The sequence below is a fragment of the Vidua macroura genome, chromosome 2 (genome assembly GCF_024509145.1).
Source record: "Vidua macroura isolate BioBank_ID:100142 chromosome 2, ASM2450914v1, whole genome shotgun sequence".
Classification (NCBI taxonomy): Eukaryota; Metazoa; Chordata; class Aves; order Passeriformes; family Viduidae; genus Vidua; species Vidua macroura.
Window position 1 is genome coordinate 5,191,088 of NC_071572.1, and position 15,544 is coordinate 5,206,631.

Genomic DNA, 15,544 nt, shown 5'->3' on the forward strand with positions numbered 1-15,544 from the left:
CTGGTAGCAGAAAGGGAGCAATGAGTAGAGTATGGTGCTACAGAACACAGAGAAGGGAACATTATCTTACAGAGCTCTGGGGGGTTGTCCTCCAGATCGCCCAAAATTCTTTCCAAGTAACGTGTTAAAATATTGGTAATGCAGTGACTCAACCATATAAACAGATGGAGTGAGTAGTGTGCAGCCAGTGATTCAGCTAATGTACAGCTCTGGAAAATTCAAATTTGATTTAATATGAGGAAAAATATTGAATAAGACATTTCTAATTTTTCCTTTTGTTTAAGGAGGCTGTAAGTAGGTTGGTTTTGCAACTGAACAGAGTAGAAAAACATAAGCCCATAACAGCTGATTCAAAGGATGGCATCCTTGGTCCCTGCACAGAAACTCCTTGCAGTAGTGCTGCACTGCAGTGCCAGCTCTTGGTCTGAGCCCAAGTCCTGCTGTGGGACACGAGCTCCTAATTTCTCCAGAGGGAGTGTTCCCAGCCGAGTTACGCACATCTCCATGATCTAGTTCAAGCAATAGCATTTATTTAGACTGAGTTAACTCATTAATTTCGGCTTTAAGATCTTAAAAGCTGTATCCACTATAAAGTAAATCACACGTTTTTTCCTGGCTCCTCCTATACCACATAAAGTTGTGGCTGCAGATGTGAATGTGCTGTGCCTGCAAACAGGGCACACCAAGGCTGCTCTTGGGAACGCTCTCCAAACAGCCAGAGGACATCTAAGCTGTTGACATGTCTTACTACATCCTTTTTATTCCCTTGGAATGACGAAAGGAGAAACTGGTTTTCTGCAGAGGCCTCCCATTGTCACGAGATCAACACTTAAAAACTCACCTGATTTTTATGGAAATCTGGGGGAAACCCTGTTCTCTTTAGATTATTCCAGTCTTATCACTGCAATTACAGGCTTTATTCCACAAGTTATGCGTACAGATTACTGACACCTGCATGGAAGTCCATCCCTTCACCTCTATGTAAATGTTGCCTTTGAAAGCTTAATTATGAAAGAGTTACCACGTACACAGTCGAGAGGCACGAGAAGTGATCTGAACAGGTTAAATGCAGGTGGATGTTATGTTTTGCACACAGTTGTAATATTCATAATGTGGTAATTGCTGATGGATGTCAGAGTAAGCTTAATTCCTCTAGCAGTTGTATGTAGGATAGAGTTTTGCCCCTCCAATGCACTTACACAATCCTACTGTGCATAAATAGATACTGAAAGTGTATTTAAGACAAGAGATTTGGGGAAGTGCTTGTCTCATTTGATGAGGCAGGATCTCAACAGCTCAATGTGTGCAATTATTTGTGCCAGCTGTGAGGAGTGCTCTTATATACTGGGGACTGTTCTGAGTAGTCAGGTAAGGTCCTGACCCCACAAACCTATCTGGGCTTGCTTTAAATGATGAGCTATACTTAATAATTTTATTTAATATGTACAATGTGAGAAAGGTAACAGAAGTTAGAGAATATGAGTGTTCTGTTATTTGAATATTGTCAAACCCCATTTCTATGCATTTGTAATTTGGTATTACAAAGTATTAAAGTGACATTTCATTCACCCTGGCATGTGGCTTTTGCTTTTTTAGAAAGAAAAGCAGCCCTCTTGCCACTGCATTGAAGCGAGTGCTCCCATACCAATGGGAGCTCTGAGCACAAAACCTCATCAGCTGTGCAATAATCCCTGTAAGATTTGTAGTATGGAGAGTTTCCTCAGGAGTGCTGTCTTCCATCCTATGGATTGGATCCTTGTTCTTTTGCAGAACTAAGGGACAACACTTTGTTTGGACAATCAGAAACAGAAAGAAAAGGCACCTGTTCTTTCTCTTTCTGTTTCTTTTTGTTGAGATTTTTTGTTGTTTGCCTTTGGACCACTCATCTCAGTTACTTCTTCATTCTTTTTCCCCTGCTGCTCCTGTTTTCCAAGTTGCCAGCTTCTCTCAAGGGTCCTGTAATTTTTAGAGCTTTTCTTAAATCTTCATCTCCTGGAGTCATTTCAGCTGTGATATTTTAAAAATTAAGCTTAACCTTTAAAAATTAAGCCTGCAGAAGCTGTATCAGAGATGACTGAAGAAAACTGAAAAGCAGGGACCTCTTGACAGTGAGATCAGAGCTTTCAATGAGCTAGAAGTCACAAGTTTGATCAGGAATGATTTTTAGGTTACTTTCTTGTGGGAATGCGGTTTACATGGTCATGTCATGTAGGCAGAGGTATATCTGAGGGTGTAGCCATGTTTTTAATAATGTTTGAATCTGGCTTACTCCAGACAGGATTAAAGCTGACAGAATAATTTAGTTCCTGTGGCTTTCATGAAAATAAGTTGTGGAGCAGGAAGGATGTATCATGTTCTCCCCAAATCATGGAAAATCTGCAGCGGGAACTTTTGGGCAACAGCATGCACTGACTAAAGAGAAATCTTAAATAAATCACAAGTTTGGAAGAGATTTCCAAGTTAAAACTTGCACATTACACTCTAAGGTTAACAAACCACGAGGCACAGATGTGGAGCGAACCAGGCTTTCTTCATTCTGATAACAAGCTTTAAGTTTGAGGGAGTTAAAACATCCACTGAAATCACAAAAAGAGTAAGAGGCTGAGGAGAGTAATGGATGGAGTAACTTTAACTACAAAGGCGACCAAAATATGGGATTACTGGGGTGAGGGGGTAACAGCAGATCAGGAATTTCTACACCTGTTGTGCATGAGGGGGGAGCTCAGGATTAGAAAGTGGCAGACAGGAAGGGAAGGAAAAGCAAAGGGAAGCAGGAGGAGAAAAGAAAATTCAAGTTGGGAAAGGCATCAAGAAAGGCTTTGAAGATCACTGGGAGGAGAGATTAAACAGAAACTAAATTAGTTTTAATTTAATCTGTTCGTTCTCAGAAGAAATCAGTGAACTCCCATCCAAAGAAGTGCAGGCGAGGCAGAAGGAGAACAAAGGGGTTGCAGGGAGAATCAAATTTGAAGAAGAGGCAGGTCTGGACATGGGAAGCAGTTAATTTTAAGCACTGTTTAGTGAATGTGTCACTAATGAATGTGTCAGGGATAATGAGAGCTGAAACTTGTGGTAGAAGCAGCCATCCTGGCCACAGGAACTGTATGAGAGGTGTTGTTACACAGCACAGGAGCGGAAACAGAGAAAGAGGCAAACTAAGAGTTGTTTGTTTGTTTGTTTGTTTGTTTTTCCTAATCTTGTTTAAATAAATTATTCCCATTAACACTGAGCCATGATTTACCCATCTGAGAGTTCTGGATTAGCACAGCTCATTTCTACCCTCTCTGCTTGGGGCAGAAGTTCCCTCTCTGCTCACAAGCCCAATGTCCACGTGGTTCTGACTGTGCAGGGGGAAATGGCTGGAAAAGGAACTCCTGAGAAGGCTCCGGGCGGTCTGGCGAGGGGATGGAGCAACTGTTTTGTCAGTGGACAAATGGTGGCAGTGTGGACAGGGTGACAAGATTCCTGAAGCAACTGTGTTGGCTGAGCAGGGTCTTGACACAGCAGTGACGCGCAGAGGACTGAGGGCACACCTGGCATGCAGGAACATTTAAGTAGCTGCTTCTATTGCCAAACTATTAGCCAGATCTTTAAAAAGTGGCCTGGCCCGGGAAAGTGTTATGTAAAACAAAAAAACAAACCAAACCAAAAACAACAACCAAAAAAAAAAAATAGCTGACTTGCTACTGTTAAACCAGGGAGAGACATGGAACATGAAAAAATGCAGGGTATTCCCAGTTTACCGCGTACAGGACAATCAAGTAGATTCCCAGTGGTGGCTTCGCAGAGGGACCTGAAAGTAAAACTGCTTTGGGTTTAAACTGAGCTTCCTAAATTGAGATTTGCTTTTTATGTGTCGCTTTCTTCCTCCTCTGGCAAACCTCTGCTCTCAAAGCCAGCGAGGTGATGTGGGGATGATCTTTCAGAAGTCTTGAGAATGAGAACAAGGTGAAAACGACAGATCCATCACCTGTGACATGCACGACTCAAAGGCATTCCAGCCCTTTTGCACAGCAGAGTCTCTTTTTAAATATCCCAACAGGAAAACGGCCATAGGGCACCCGCCTGAAGGCACATTCCTGACACTTTCCTATCCCTTACATAGGAATGGTTTGGGAAAAGGGGGAATATTTAACAGCGGTAACTCTTGGGGGAAGAAGCTGTGACAGCACTGGTTCCCCCCAAGCGGAGTTTCAGTACAAAAAAAACCCCACGTGTGGTCAGTATGTTTATTTCAGGCCATGGCAGTACCCGAGCAGTGCCTGACCCGCGGGCAGGATCCTGAGGGGCGGCGCAGGTCCGCCCTCACTCCGATCCCGCACTTCGGGGGTTTCGGGAGAACAGGGGGCGCAGCTTTGGGGCTGGGAGGGTCACAAGGATCAGCCGGGCAGTTTCACCCCACGCACGGCGGAGGAGAAGTTCCTTGGACAGCCTGTGAGGAGCCTCCAGCGCGGCTCCCGCACTCGGGGCTCCCCGGGGCGACCCCCGCCCGCCCTGCGCGGCTCCCGGGGACACCTCACAGGGCGCGGGGGCTCGCAGCTCCCACAGCCGAGGCAAGGGACTCTCCCGAGCCCGGGGAGCAGCGCCCTGAGGCGACCCAAGGGCGAGCATCAAGCACTGCCCGAGGGAACGCGGCACGGACCCGCCACAGCGGCCGCAGCCTCTCCCCTCGTGGCGGAGCCACTTGGTACCTCCCTCCTCCCCCCACCCCCAGCAATGGTTTCATCCCCCCGCCTCACACACAGCGAGGGGCGTGGCCTCACCCTCACTGCTTCCCCCGCCCTCCTCATCCATATTCATGAGAGAGAGACGGGCGGCCCCAATGCGGAGGGGCGGTGCACCCAAGCCCCGCCCCAGGGCGATGAATATTGATGAGGCGCGCCGTGGCGTCGGGGGCGGCGCGGGCGGCGATTGGCCGGGCGCGGCGGCGCGCGGTGACGCGCGCGGCGGCGGTGCGGGTCCCGATTGCTGCAGCCGCTTGTCAGTGTGACGAAGATTGGCACCCGAGGTAAGCGCTGTCACTCAAACCCCGCTCCAGCCCCGCCGTCCATCACGGCGCGCCCGCCGCCCGGGCACGGCCGCACCGGGGAAGCGGCAGAGCGGCTGGGGAAGGGGCGAGCGGGGCGGCGGCGGCGGCGAGCGGAGAAAGGGGCACCCGCGCTCCGCCGCCGCTCGCACGGACCGGGGGGTTTAAGGGGCGGTGGCGGGCGCGGGGAGGGGAAGGAGGGGAAAAGCGGGGAGGGGTGTGGGGAGTGGGGGGGGGGGGAGCGAAGCGAGGAAGGTTCTGGAACGGCCGCCGTGCGCCCGTTGTGTCCCGGCGGGGGCGCGCGCGGGGAGGGGACGCGGGAGCGCGCGCGGGTCCGCGCGGAGGAGGAGGAGGAGGAAGAGGAGGAGGAAGGAGATGGGGGCGATGGGATGGGGGGGGGAAGGAAGGAGGGAGGGAGAGGAGGCGACGCGATGCTTAAAGGGGCAGCGCCGTGCTGGCCGCTCCTCGGAGGCGGGGGGGGGGGGGGGGAAACGGGGGGCGCTCCGGGGGCTCCGGGGCCGCACCGCGGGCGCGCACGGCCGCGGCAGCTGCGCCCCGCTCTCCTCCTCTCCCTCCTGGGCTCCCTCTGCCCCTCCACACCTGCCCTGCCCCGGGGGCGCAGCAGGAAGGGGAGGCGGAGATGTGCCCCGCTCTGGGGGATGCTCCTCCCGCGTTCATAGAAAGCGGAGCCCGGCCGGGCCGGCGTGCGCAGAGCCGGTCTGGGTTTCTCCCTGGTTTCTGGCTCCTTTTCGGTGTGACCCCCGTGGTCTCCCGGCTGGGTTGTGAGCAGACACCTTCCCGACAGCCAGGCCGAGGGTTGCCGGGTGTTTACGCGGCCGCAATTAGGAGCTGAGACTTGACACTGCCCAGAGGCCCTGCTGGGGATGTGTAAACAATAATAAATCAAGCGCTGGTTTTATCCCCAACTATTGCCTCAGTGAGCCACATGTCCCGGGTCTCATGGAGCAGTCCGTGGCTTTCCTTCGCTCCCACCACGCCGGAGTTCGTCAATTAACAATATCACAGTATAAGTAGTTAACACGTTCGTGTGATAATTCTCTGTATAGCTTATTGCTATTTTTAAAAAAATCAATTTATTAAATATTTTCTTTAGTTTTAAATGGTGATATGTAGTGTAATTTTAGAGACGGGTCACAGTATTCGCTTATTTTTTTAAGCTGCTGCTGAAGTTTTTAGTCCCTTTTTGTAGTTTTGTCTGAGTAAATGACTGATGTGGTTTAGGGAGGGAGAATCCCAGAATGGTTTGAGTTGGAAGGGACCTAAAAGTTCATCTTGTTCCAGCCCCCTGCCATGGGCAGGGACACCTTCCACTATCCCAGGTTTCTCCAAGCCCCAGTGTCCAACCTGGCTTTGGACACTTCTAGGGATGGGGCAATAAATAATTTATTCCTAGTGCAAGACACTATATCTGCTATAAAACCCTTAAAAGTGAATGAGTTGGATTTTTTTTTATCCACTTGAGTGCTGCCCAGGCAAGATTTTTTTTTTTTTTTTTTTTTTTTTGTCCTTGCCCCTCTTTGGAATAGGTTGTGTGCATTCCATTAAACCGATCCCAGGAATAGGGAACATGGGCATTATGTTCTAGATGTTGGAAAACACTTGGACCAAAATCCTGTGGAGAAGAGCTAGAGGCTGTAGGTCACTTTCAAAGTACGCTAAATATCTCATTTAATTTTTTTTTAACTTAAAAAACCCTTTCTTAGTTTTTTACAAAAAAAAAAATGCACATTTAGTTAGTTCCTAATTTTATTCTCGAGCATTCTCTTGCACAAAATTTCACTAGTGTAGATTGTTTGATGAGGAGAATTGTAACAGCTGTGGCTTAGGGGATCCACACACCCTGCTGTTCTCCATACTGTGCACGCACTCACAGGTTGTTCCCTGTCCTCTGTGGGATATAATCTGTTTATGGGCTGCCTGTGCTGTGGGGTTCCATCCCTTTAGCTGTATTTGTATGTGGGGTTGAAGTGAGATGGCTTCTGCAGCTGCATGGAGCCCTGGTCAGTCCCTGTTAGCTGCACGTGTGAATTTTATGGATTACACTGAACCAGGAAACAAGATGTTGTGATTGTATCAGAAATCCATCCTTATGTGTATTTCCAGACTCTGTCATTGCTACAGTATCAAGCAACAGCGAGTGCATTTTCTGTCAAGTAAAATTGCAGATTTATCCTTTTCTGAGTCTGTGTGTAATCACATATAGAATCATTACATTCAACTTTTCAAACATTTCAGACGGAAAAAAAATCCCCCAAACATTTCACATAATCTATTCAAAATAATTCGAATTATTTTTCTCGTGAATGTTCTATCTTCAGTTTATTTTATGAACTATGCAGTATTTTTTTTTTTGACTGTCACCACTTGATATATTTTCTTGTCATCTCATAATTAAAGTATCCACAGGAAAACTTCAGTGTAGGTTTTACTGTGTTTTCTTTATATAATCTCCAGTTCAGTGGTGAAAGGCAGAGCTCAGTGTTCTGCAGTCACAGGGTAAAAAGGGAAAGTCACAGGGTAAAGTAGGGGTTGGTGTGCTGCACTGAGATCTTGGAGGTTTTTATTTCAGATAATTTCTCATTGATCTCCCCAGTGGATTTTGGCCATGCTTTTTTTTTTTTTTTAATCCATGCTTATGTGTTTTGCTGGGCTGAAATTTTTTCTTGTTACCATTTCCCATGTGCTGATAGAAAACTCAAGAATTCTTCACATTTTGAGTACATTGTTGTTGTTAGGGTTAGTGGGGATTTTGTTTTCTATTTGGAAATTTCACTTGGCATGTAAAAAGTCAAGCTGGTATTAAGTACTTAGAGCTTTGATTTGTACTCTTAATACAATTTGTAATATTTGGGTTAAATAAAAATAACGTTTTAAAGCTAAGTCCTTGCAATCTTCCATGATGGGACTGAAAGGGGTTTAGAATGAATGAAATATAAATTTAATTTATTTTAAATGCTTTAGTCTTATAAAATGGTTAGTCTTCTGGAAGCTGTAATTTCTTCAGAATTTTGCTTTCCAACTGTATTTTTCTGTGCTGTAAATGCAGTGCTCTCATAAAGCCCTAATAATTCTGATTGCTACCACAGCAAGTTTGGGAGTGTTCAGGAGCAATTCAGTTTCCTGGAAAAGAGTAACTCTTTGGTGAAATTAAAGCCTGTATTAGTGGCCGAGGGTGAATGATCACAGAGCCACCACTGTGGCACTGGAACTGCCTGTTCTAATGACCATGTTAATGTCCTGAGTGGAGCAGTCCAAATTGTATTTCAGAATATTATGTCGTGGTCTGGCAGCCAAATGTTGCCTCTGCAAAACTGGCACATATGTGAAAGCTTACAGTAAAGCAGATTAATATTTTTATTTTGGTCTAAGTAAGACCAAATGCAATTTTTTTGTGTGTGAAATTAAAAATGTTGCAAATGTTACTTCTCTTGCAGCAGCTGGTTACTTCACTTCTCACTTGGTTCAAAGAGTCTGTAGGTTTAAAAATGAGAAGTCTCAGAGGGGTTTATTTTGCCACAGCTCAGTGCTGTACAAAATGTAAAACAACTTACTGCTCTTCTAAGCAAGAGGATTCCAAGAGCAAGGAGAAAAAGCTGCTGATGGAGTTCTTTCATTTGCTTACTTGATGCCAGATGTTGCCCAAATCTTTTACCCAGACTATTTTAGATCTCCCCAGGGTAATTGATCAGTGAAATATTCACACTTGTAGCAGGTTCTTCACTTTGTTCACTGAGGTGGTTTCATGCCAGAACTGTGGAACACGGGATTCATCAGGTAGATCAGAGGTGGGGTGGAAAATAAAATAATGGCACCACGGATCTGGAAATGCCAATTTTGTTACTATGGTGCTGTGGCACATTTTCATGAAGTTGCTGAGGGGCAGTAACTTGGTTCCCTTGCCAGCAAAGAGGGGATCCCATGTCATGTATGGCACTGGGAGGCAAACATTGGTGCTGGAAAGGGAAATACAACTCAGATCTTGTTCTGGCATGGTTGGTTCTCATCCTTCACAGGAACACATTGTTTGGGGTTTGATGTGGCAGCTGCTCCAGGCTGTGGTGTTCTCATTTTTTAGTACCTAAGTGTACAAAAGAGGTATTTGCTGTTAAACCTGAGGGCTGTTTGAGTACACAGAGAGTCAAAAGGTGATTTTTGAAAATGGGAGCTGAGTGTGATGATCACAGACTGTCCCTCTCCCTGCTGTGCCCAGGGATTGCAGCTCTCTTCTGCAGCTGATGGGAAATTCAGGCAAAAAGTAGAATATGGCAGCTTACTTCTGGTGTACTGAAAGAGGGATCCATTTCTTTTAAACCTCCAAATTCCAATTTTTATTTTATTGGTGAGGTTTTGGAATTGCCTGTGTTTTTTCTTGAGGGCAGAAGAAGCTAGGAAGTGTGGCTATACTTCACATCCTGCTTGGCTTTTTTATGAGTTACACAGCAAACAAAGCAAAGGGAAAAGGATATTATCATACTTGCTGAAAAATAAAGTCCAAGCCTTTTATATTCCAAGGAAACAGAGGCAATTGGAGAACAGAAAATGGATCTTTACATGTTTTTGACCTGCCTAGAGAACAGGGGAATTAAAATGTGTGTGCCTTGTTGTGTGTTTTTGTAACTAAAGAACTTCTGGGTCAGTCTGTGATCACTTAATTTATGTTTTCTAGCCCATTTTTATGTGGTCTAGACCATGATAGTAGCAATACTAGAAGGAAGATTACCTGTTTATCTTTTATTATTATGGTTATTTGGAGGTGTTGATTTCAGTAGCTTAATTCTTAGTCGTACTGAAATTTGCCACAATGAATATGTTTGAGCAGGGTTATTCTGCCAACTTAAAAATGACTCAGCATCTTAAGAATGATTCTAAGAGACAGTAAATGGGTAAGTTTAGTCCTAAATAGTCTTTCTTTACCCCAGAACACTTAGGCAGGAGTCATGACTCCTGGAAGGATGGAGACTTGTGTTTGGGAGAGGTGGGAAGCAAGAGTGGAGCAGGAAAGGGAAGAGCTTTTATTTCATCCTCATTTTAAAAAGAAAATAACAATTCATTTTAAGACCTAAACTTAGCAAACAAAGTTAGTTTTTCAGGATTGACCAAATGTTGGAGTCAGAACAGGGAAGATTCTGGAAAAGTTAGTGATGGATTGGAATTGGATTTCACAGAGGGTTGGAAGGCCAGGATTTTGTGTCACTTTCAGGTTTTTTGGCTAGTCCAAGTTAATGCTTGATTCATTAATGGGGTTGTTATTCCAGAAATCATAAAATATATAAAAATGAAATAATTGATAAGGGAACATCTTGATCGTGATGAATTGTTTAAATGCCAAAAATGTGTAGAGGGCATTTTCTTACCCATTCAACATCCAAAGCACATTTAAAATGCATTTATTATTTAAATAAAACTCCTAGTCACCCTTCAACTGTACTTCAATAGCATCAGGAATTCACCCTTTCATAGAATAATTGGAAACTTTTATGGTTTTATAATAAAAATGTTGGAAAACATAACATATGCTTACACAAACTGCTCACATTGTAAAGTATTCAATAGCAATAAAGGCAGAGAGGCTGGTGGTTGTTTTGCATCTTCCTTATGAAACCACAAAATATAAACACAAAACAAGATTCATTTCAGTCATAGTTTATTGGTTGCTGATGCAAATCATGATTAAAATAGGATTTCCTGTTGCTTTCGTTTAATTTGCCTGGAAGGAGATGGTTCCATGAGTGTCTCCAAAAGTAAGAAATTTGGGATGTGCTCGTGTGGATATTCCAAAGGCTTCAGTGGCAGAGGGATGGATTTGTGTCCAGGACATAAGCAACCCTCTTTATCCATGTGGGCAATGCCAGAAAAATGGTGAGGGTGGTAGAGTTCTCACCTTTTCTTTTTTTTTTTTTTTTTTTTTTCTGTTTGTTGAGTTGTTTATGTCTTTTTTTAAATTGAAATTTGGTTTGAAAAGGTAACTAAATATCAGTAAGCAGGAGTTGTACAGGATCAGTTCCAGCTGTGGAAGTGCTGATACACATCCTCTGGGATGTAAGGAGCGTTTGGAGTCTTTCCAATGCTACCCTCTTGCTACGAGAGCAGCAAGGCAGATGTGACACCATCTTCCTGATTTTTGAGTCCAACAAGTTATGAAATCACGTTGGGTAAAAAATGAGGGCAAAAAAATCCTTCTCTGTCCTGTAACAATAAATGTGTGTGAGGATTCATGGTGTGTGTGTGAAGATTCTTGTGCTGGACCCATAAAGTCCTTCTGTTTGTAGTGTTAAGAATACAGAAAAAAAAGGAATCTTCATTTATTATGTGAGTGTTGGTGGTGGATGAGGGAGTGATGGGAAATATTTTTGCTCCCTCATACCCTAATCCCTGAAGAGTCTTGGAACAATTAAAGAGGGAGGTTTCCTTTCCCCCAAGTTTCGTTTTTCTCTTGCCAAAATTGCTGTTTAGTCCTCTAAATTCCTTACTATTACTTTATGGTGCTAATAAAGCCAGGTCAAATTACAGTGTGAATTGGGTAGGAGAAATGAGATGCTGCGGGAAGTTCCTTGAATTTGAGGATCTTTCCATAGTCAGAAGAATGAGGATTCTATTTCACAGACTGTAGGAGAGCAACCTGAGGATTTCCTTCCAGAATTCCAAGAGCTACCTGGGGGCTGGATACCTGGCACACATGATCTTATGATTTTCTGACTTTAGAAATATTCATTTCTGAACGAAGGATTGGATAGAATTCCTCCTCTTTCTCATCTTTGTTAAGAAGGACTGTAGTAAATTGGTGATGACATGGAATCAGGAATGTGACCCATGATTTTGCACCATTCCCTAGAAATATGCTGGTGTACACACCAAGGATGTGTGCAGAATCAGGAGCTGGAGTTCTTCACAAGACCAAGATTTCACTCAGTTTTTTGTTTCTGTTGTTGTGCCTGGAGGAATTGCTATGATCTATGCATCCTTAATATTCATTTATCAGTTAACAGCATATGCAATTTTAGCTTACAAAGCGGCACATTTATACATATATATTTTTTTTTTTTAATTTGGTACTTGCAAATAGGAGAATTTATAGAATTAAATGTACTAAAAGCAGAGTTTAAACAAAGATTGAGTTGCTAAAGGAGCATAAATCTGGTAATGATTTGTTGTTGGTCATGCTGTGTGACAGTGTGTGGTGGTGCTTGGGAGGTGGCCTGTGGTATGAATACTTTGTATGGATTGTTAAGATCTGAGATGGAGGGATATGAAAAGAGGATGCTAGGAAAGATTAATGGGACAGCAAAGCAGTAGATACACTGTTGGAGAGGCCTTGCTGAATAAAGTCACTATTACATAGCATCTATGTTCAAAATCCTACATGTAAAGAAAGGTTGATGGTAGCTTGGAGTGTAGCCTGTAATTCTGCAGAAATTCAGCTTTAGTTGTGGATTTTAATTTAATTTTAATTTTCCATTTCTTAAAAGTATAATTGGCATTCATTTTTTAATGTAATCTCATATTCATCAAGATTAACATATAAATAACTCTATTGCACCACCAAACAATAAAGGGAACAAAGTGACACAAAATAAATCTCATTTTACTGCAGGCCAAAATTGGTTTTGTGGCTTTTTAGGGCTTGACTCCCAGGGCAATTGACAGCATAGCTGTTGTAAAGTAACAGAGTGGCTGTATCTGTGTGATGGAACTCCCTGAGGCTGGTATTATGTTCCTGAACAGGAACATTGTCTTTCTTAAAAGTATAATATTCTAAATAATGACTGTACTTTTTAAGTACATGAGACAGAGGAAATGGAAGCCACCTTGGTGCTGAATGAGGAGAACATCCTCATTGAGCACAGTTTTAATAAACTTGTCTGTATCAACTTCATATTGATTTGTTTGTCTTAATTTCTGTGAATGACTCTGCGTGGGCAGGTCAGGACTGCAGCAAAGGTGGAATGAATCCTGGATGTTGGCATGTGCTCTACTTACTGCTTCATTATTTGAATCAATTATTACCATCATTATTTGAATCTATAAAAATACATGGATCTTTATGTCTGCTTGTATTTCTTCATGTGAATGTACTCACAGGTCTTTGCTTCCTGCTATCTGAAATGCAGAATGAGAGGATGACTCAAACGAGGGCTCTTCAGAGCTTGAATGAACAAGTTTCTGTTTTACTTTGTAGTTAAAGCCTGAGTGCTGATTCACTTTCTGAGAGACAAAGCAAGTTGCCCTTTGTTTTGGTTTCATAGTTAGGTATTTTTATTATGATGGCATTACTTTAAAGCTTGTCTGCCAGAGGAATTAAAGAAAAACAAAAACTGGCAATAGCAAGTCCAGGTTAAGACGCCACAGTACCTTGGTGTTGTCTCCACCCTGTAACAGGTGTATCTGCTCCCTCTTCTTGCCCCCACTGAAATGTGCAAGAAGACATTATCATCTGCAAGTTCAGATCTCTCTTGTCTGATATGTTTTAGGGTTTAGCAGTATTAAATGTTGTCCAGTGTCTCTTTGAAGAGGGCAATATCACTGCAACATCCTCTGGCTTCTTCTCAGCCACATCCTTCCCTCTGCAGCATCTTTCACCCAGGCCTGCATTTCTTTAGCACCTCTTTGTTCCTGCCCTCAATATCTCATAAACTGCCTAGGAATTTGCTGTTTCCAGAGTTTCAGCTGAAGGCTTTGCAGGCAAGAGCTACTTCTCCATACACCGAATATTGGACCAACCAGATCTGGCAGCAGTGGTCCCACCAGTTCCTGGCTGCAGTTATTTCTGAGTGCAGGAGCAGGATTTTCAGGTTTGCAGTAGTACTCCTTATGTCTGAGCAGAGACAAGGAATGGATAATTCATCTATTTATCTATCCTGATTTATCTGTCAGTGGCCTCTGTTCTGAAGATGCCGTGAATAGTGAGAAGTCTTTTATTTGAAAGTAGCCCAGTAAATTGAAGTGAGAATGAATACCAAAATTCATGGCATGTGAAGAAGGGAGTAAGAGGGTTACACTGTCCTCAGAATTGAATTAAGAAGCTGTAAAAATGAGAGAAGCCCATTTTCTGAAGACATAGATCTTTGACAGTTTAAGGAAAGGTGGTAAGAACTTTTAACATGTCATCTGCTCCTTGAACCTTCGGGACCAGGTATATCACTTTGGGCTGAAAGTCCTTCTTGCTCAGTGTTCAGTCTCTAGCCAATGGCTGAAATTTAAACTGCCTTAAAACTCCTCAGATACCTTCCCTGCTCTGTTTAGAACCAGGTTTCATGAACCAGAGAAGGCATCTAGATTGAGTGGCCCTTCACATTTTGTTTTTCTGTGAACTTGTCTGAAAACCATCACCTCTTGGAAAACAGCACGTGCATAAATTTTAATTAAAGACAAATTCAAAGATCAATTTCGTCTTGCTTTCAAAAATGTTGGAGTTACTTTCTCCCTAGTTCTTGTTGTGAACTTTATCTGTGTGGGAAACAGAGATAATCAGATTCAAGATCTCAGCTGTGTTTTAGCCATCATTTAATTTCTGGTGGCCTCTGTGCAACCTTAGTGTCTAGAATGTCTCCGGAGATGGTTTTTAATGCTTTTCAGCAGTTATGTTTTCTAAGTATATTTTCACAATCTTTGCTACTTTGCTTTCACAATCCTTACTACTTTTTAAAAGTAGCTTCACTGAATCAAATGGGTGCTGTTTAAGTGGTAATTTTTTGAAAGCTTTTTAAAATGGCCAAATAATACTGCAGGAAAACCTGTCTTTACAGAACACAGGATCCTAACCATGGCCCATTTCTAGCATCTACTTTGATTTTATCATGGATTGTATTCAAATTATTATGGAAGGAGATTTAGATGGGAGGGAAAAAAAATCTCTCACCTTTCTTGATTTCATGCTTAATTTTCACAACAGTGGTGAGTTACTCCTATTTGCATTTCATGGTTTTATTTTTGAGATGTGTCTTTCCTAGTCTTGGCAGACAGACACCAAGCCAAGGCGTAAAATAAGAAGGTTGAACAGTGAGGGAGTTATTATCCAAATGGAGCCTTCTGTTGGAGGTGTCAGCAGAGACAAAGGTGAATGTAGAGAATGAATGGAATAAGATGACAGAAAGATCAAATAATGGGATAAGAAGTTCAAGCGTGGGATAATGGGTGTGATTAGAGATTATTAACAGTGCAAAGATTTGCAAAACGTGCAAAAAATTCCTGTCTGTTCATTAACACTTGATGAGGGAACCACATAGTAAAACAATTTAAAAAAAACATATTGAGTCTTAGAATGTGTGTTCTAAGGTGTTATTTTCTTCTGACTATTTCTCTGTTGGTTTTTAGGTTTCTGTCTTCCACCTTGTACATAAGTGGGATCTCTGTGCTGGAACAAGATCATGTCTTCAACTCATTGAAGGAAAGAGGTGAGCAGCTTTCTCATGGCCAATATTTTATCTTCTTCAGAAAAAAGCGTGCCCTGGAAATAAATATCCTGTATTGCGTTGAAAAGGAAGCCAGTTCTAGTTGCTT

At 43.1% G+C, this 15,544-nt stretch overlaps 1 protein-coding gene across 5 annotated transcripts in view; it reads left to right on the forward strand.

Annotated features, from left to right (window-relative positions):
• Positions 1–4,923: 4,923 nt before the first annotated feature.
• The window catches only part of PKNOX1 (PBX/knotted 1 homeobox 1), a 40,215-nt gene continuing 29,594 nt past the window's right edge, over positions 4,924–15,544 (forward strand). For 3 of the 5 annotated variants that reach the window (XR_008435714.1, XM_053970382.1, XM_053970378.1), the window contains exons 1-2: positions 4,956–5,008; positions 15,359–15,438. The gene's annotated coding sequence lies outside the window, so the exon portion shown is untranslated. Of the gene's footprint in view, positions 5,009–15,029; positions 15,101–15,358; positions 15,439–15,544 lie in introns of those variants that run through there. The other 2 variants (XM_053970380.1, XM_053970381.1) reach the window with 2 other exon arrangements.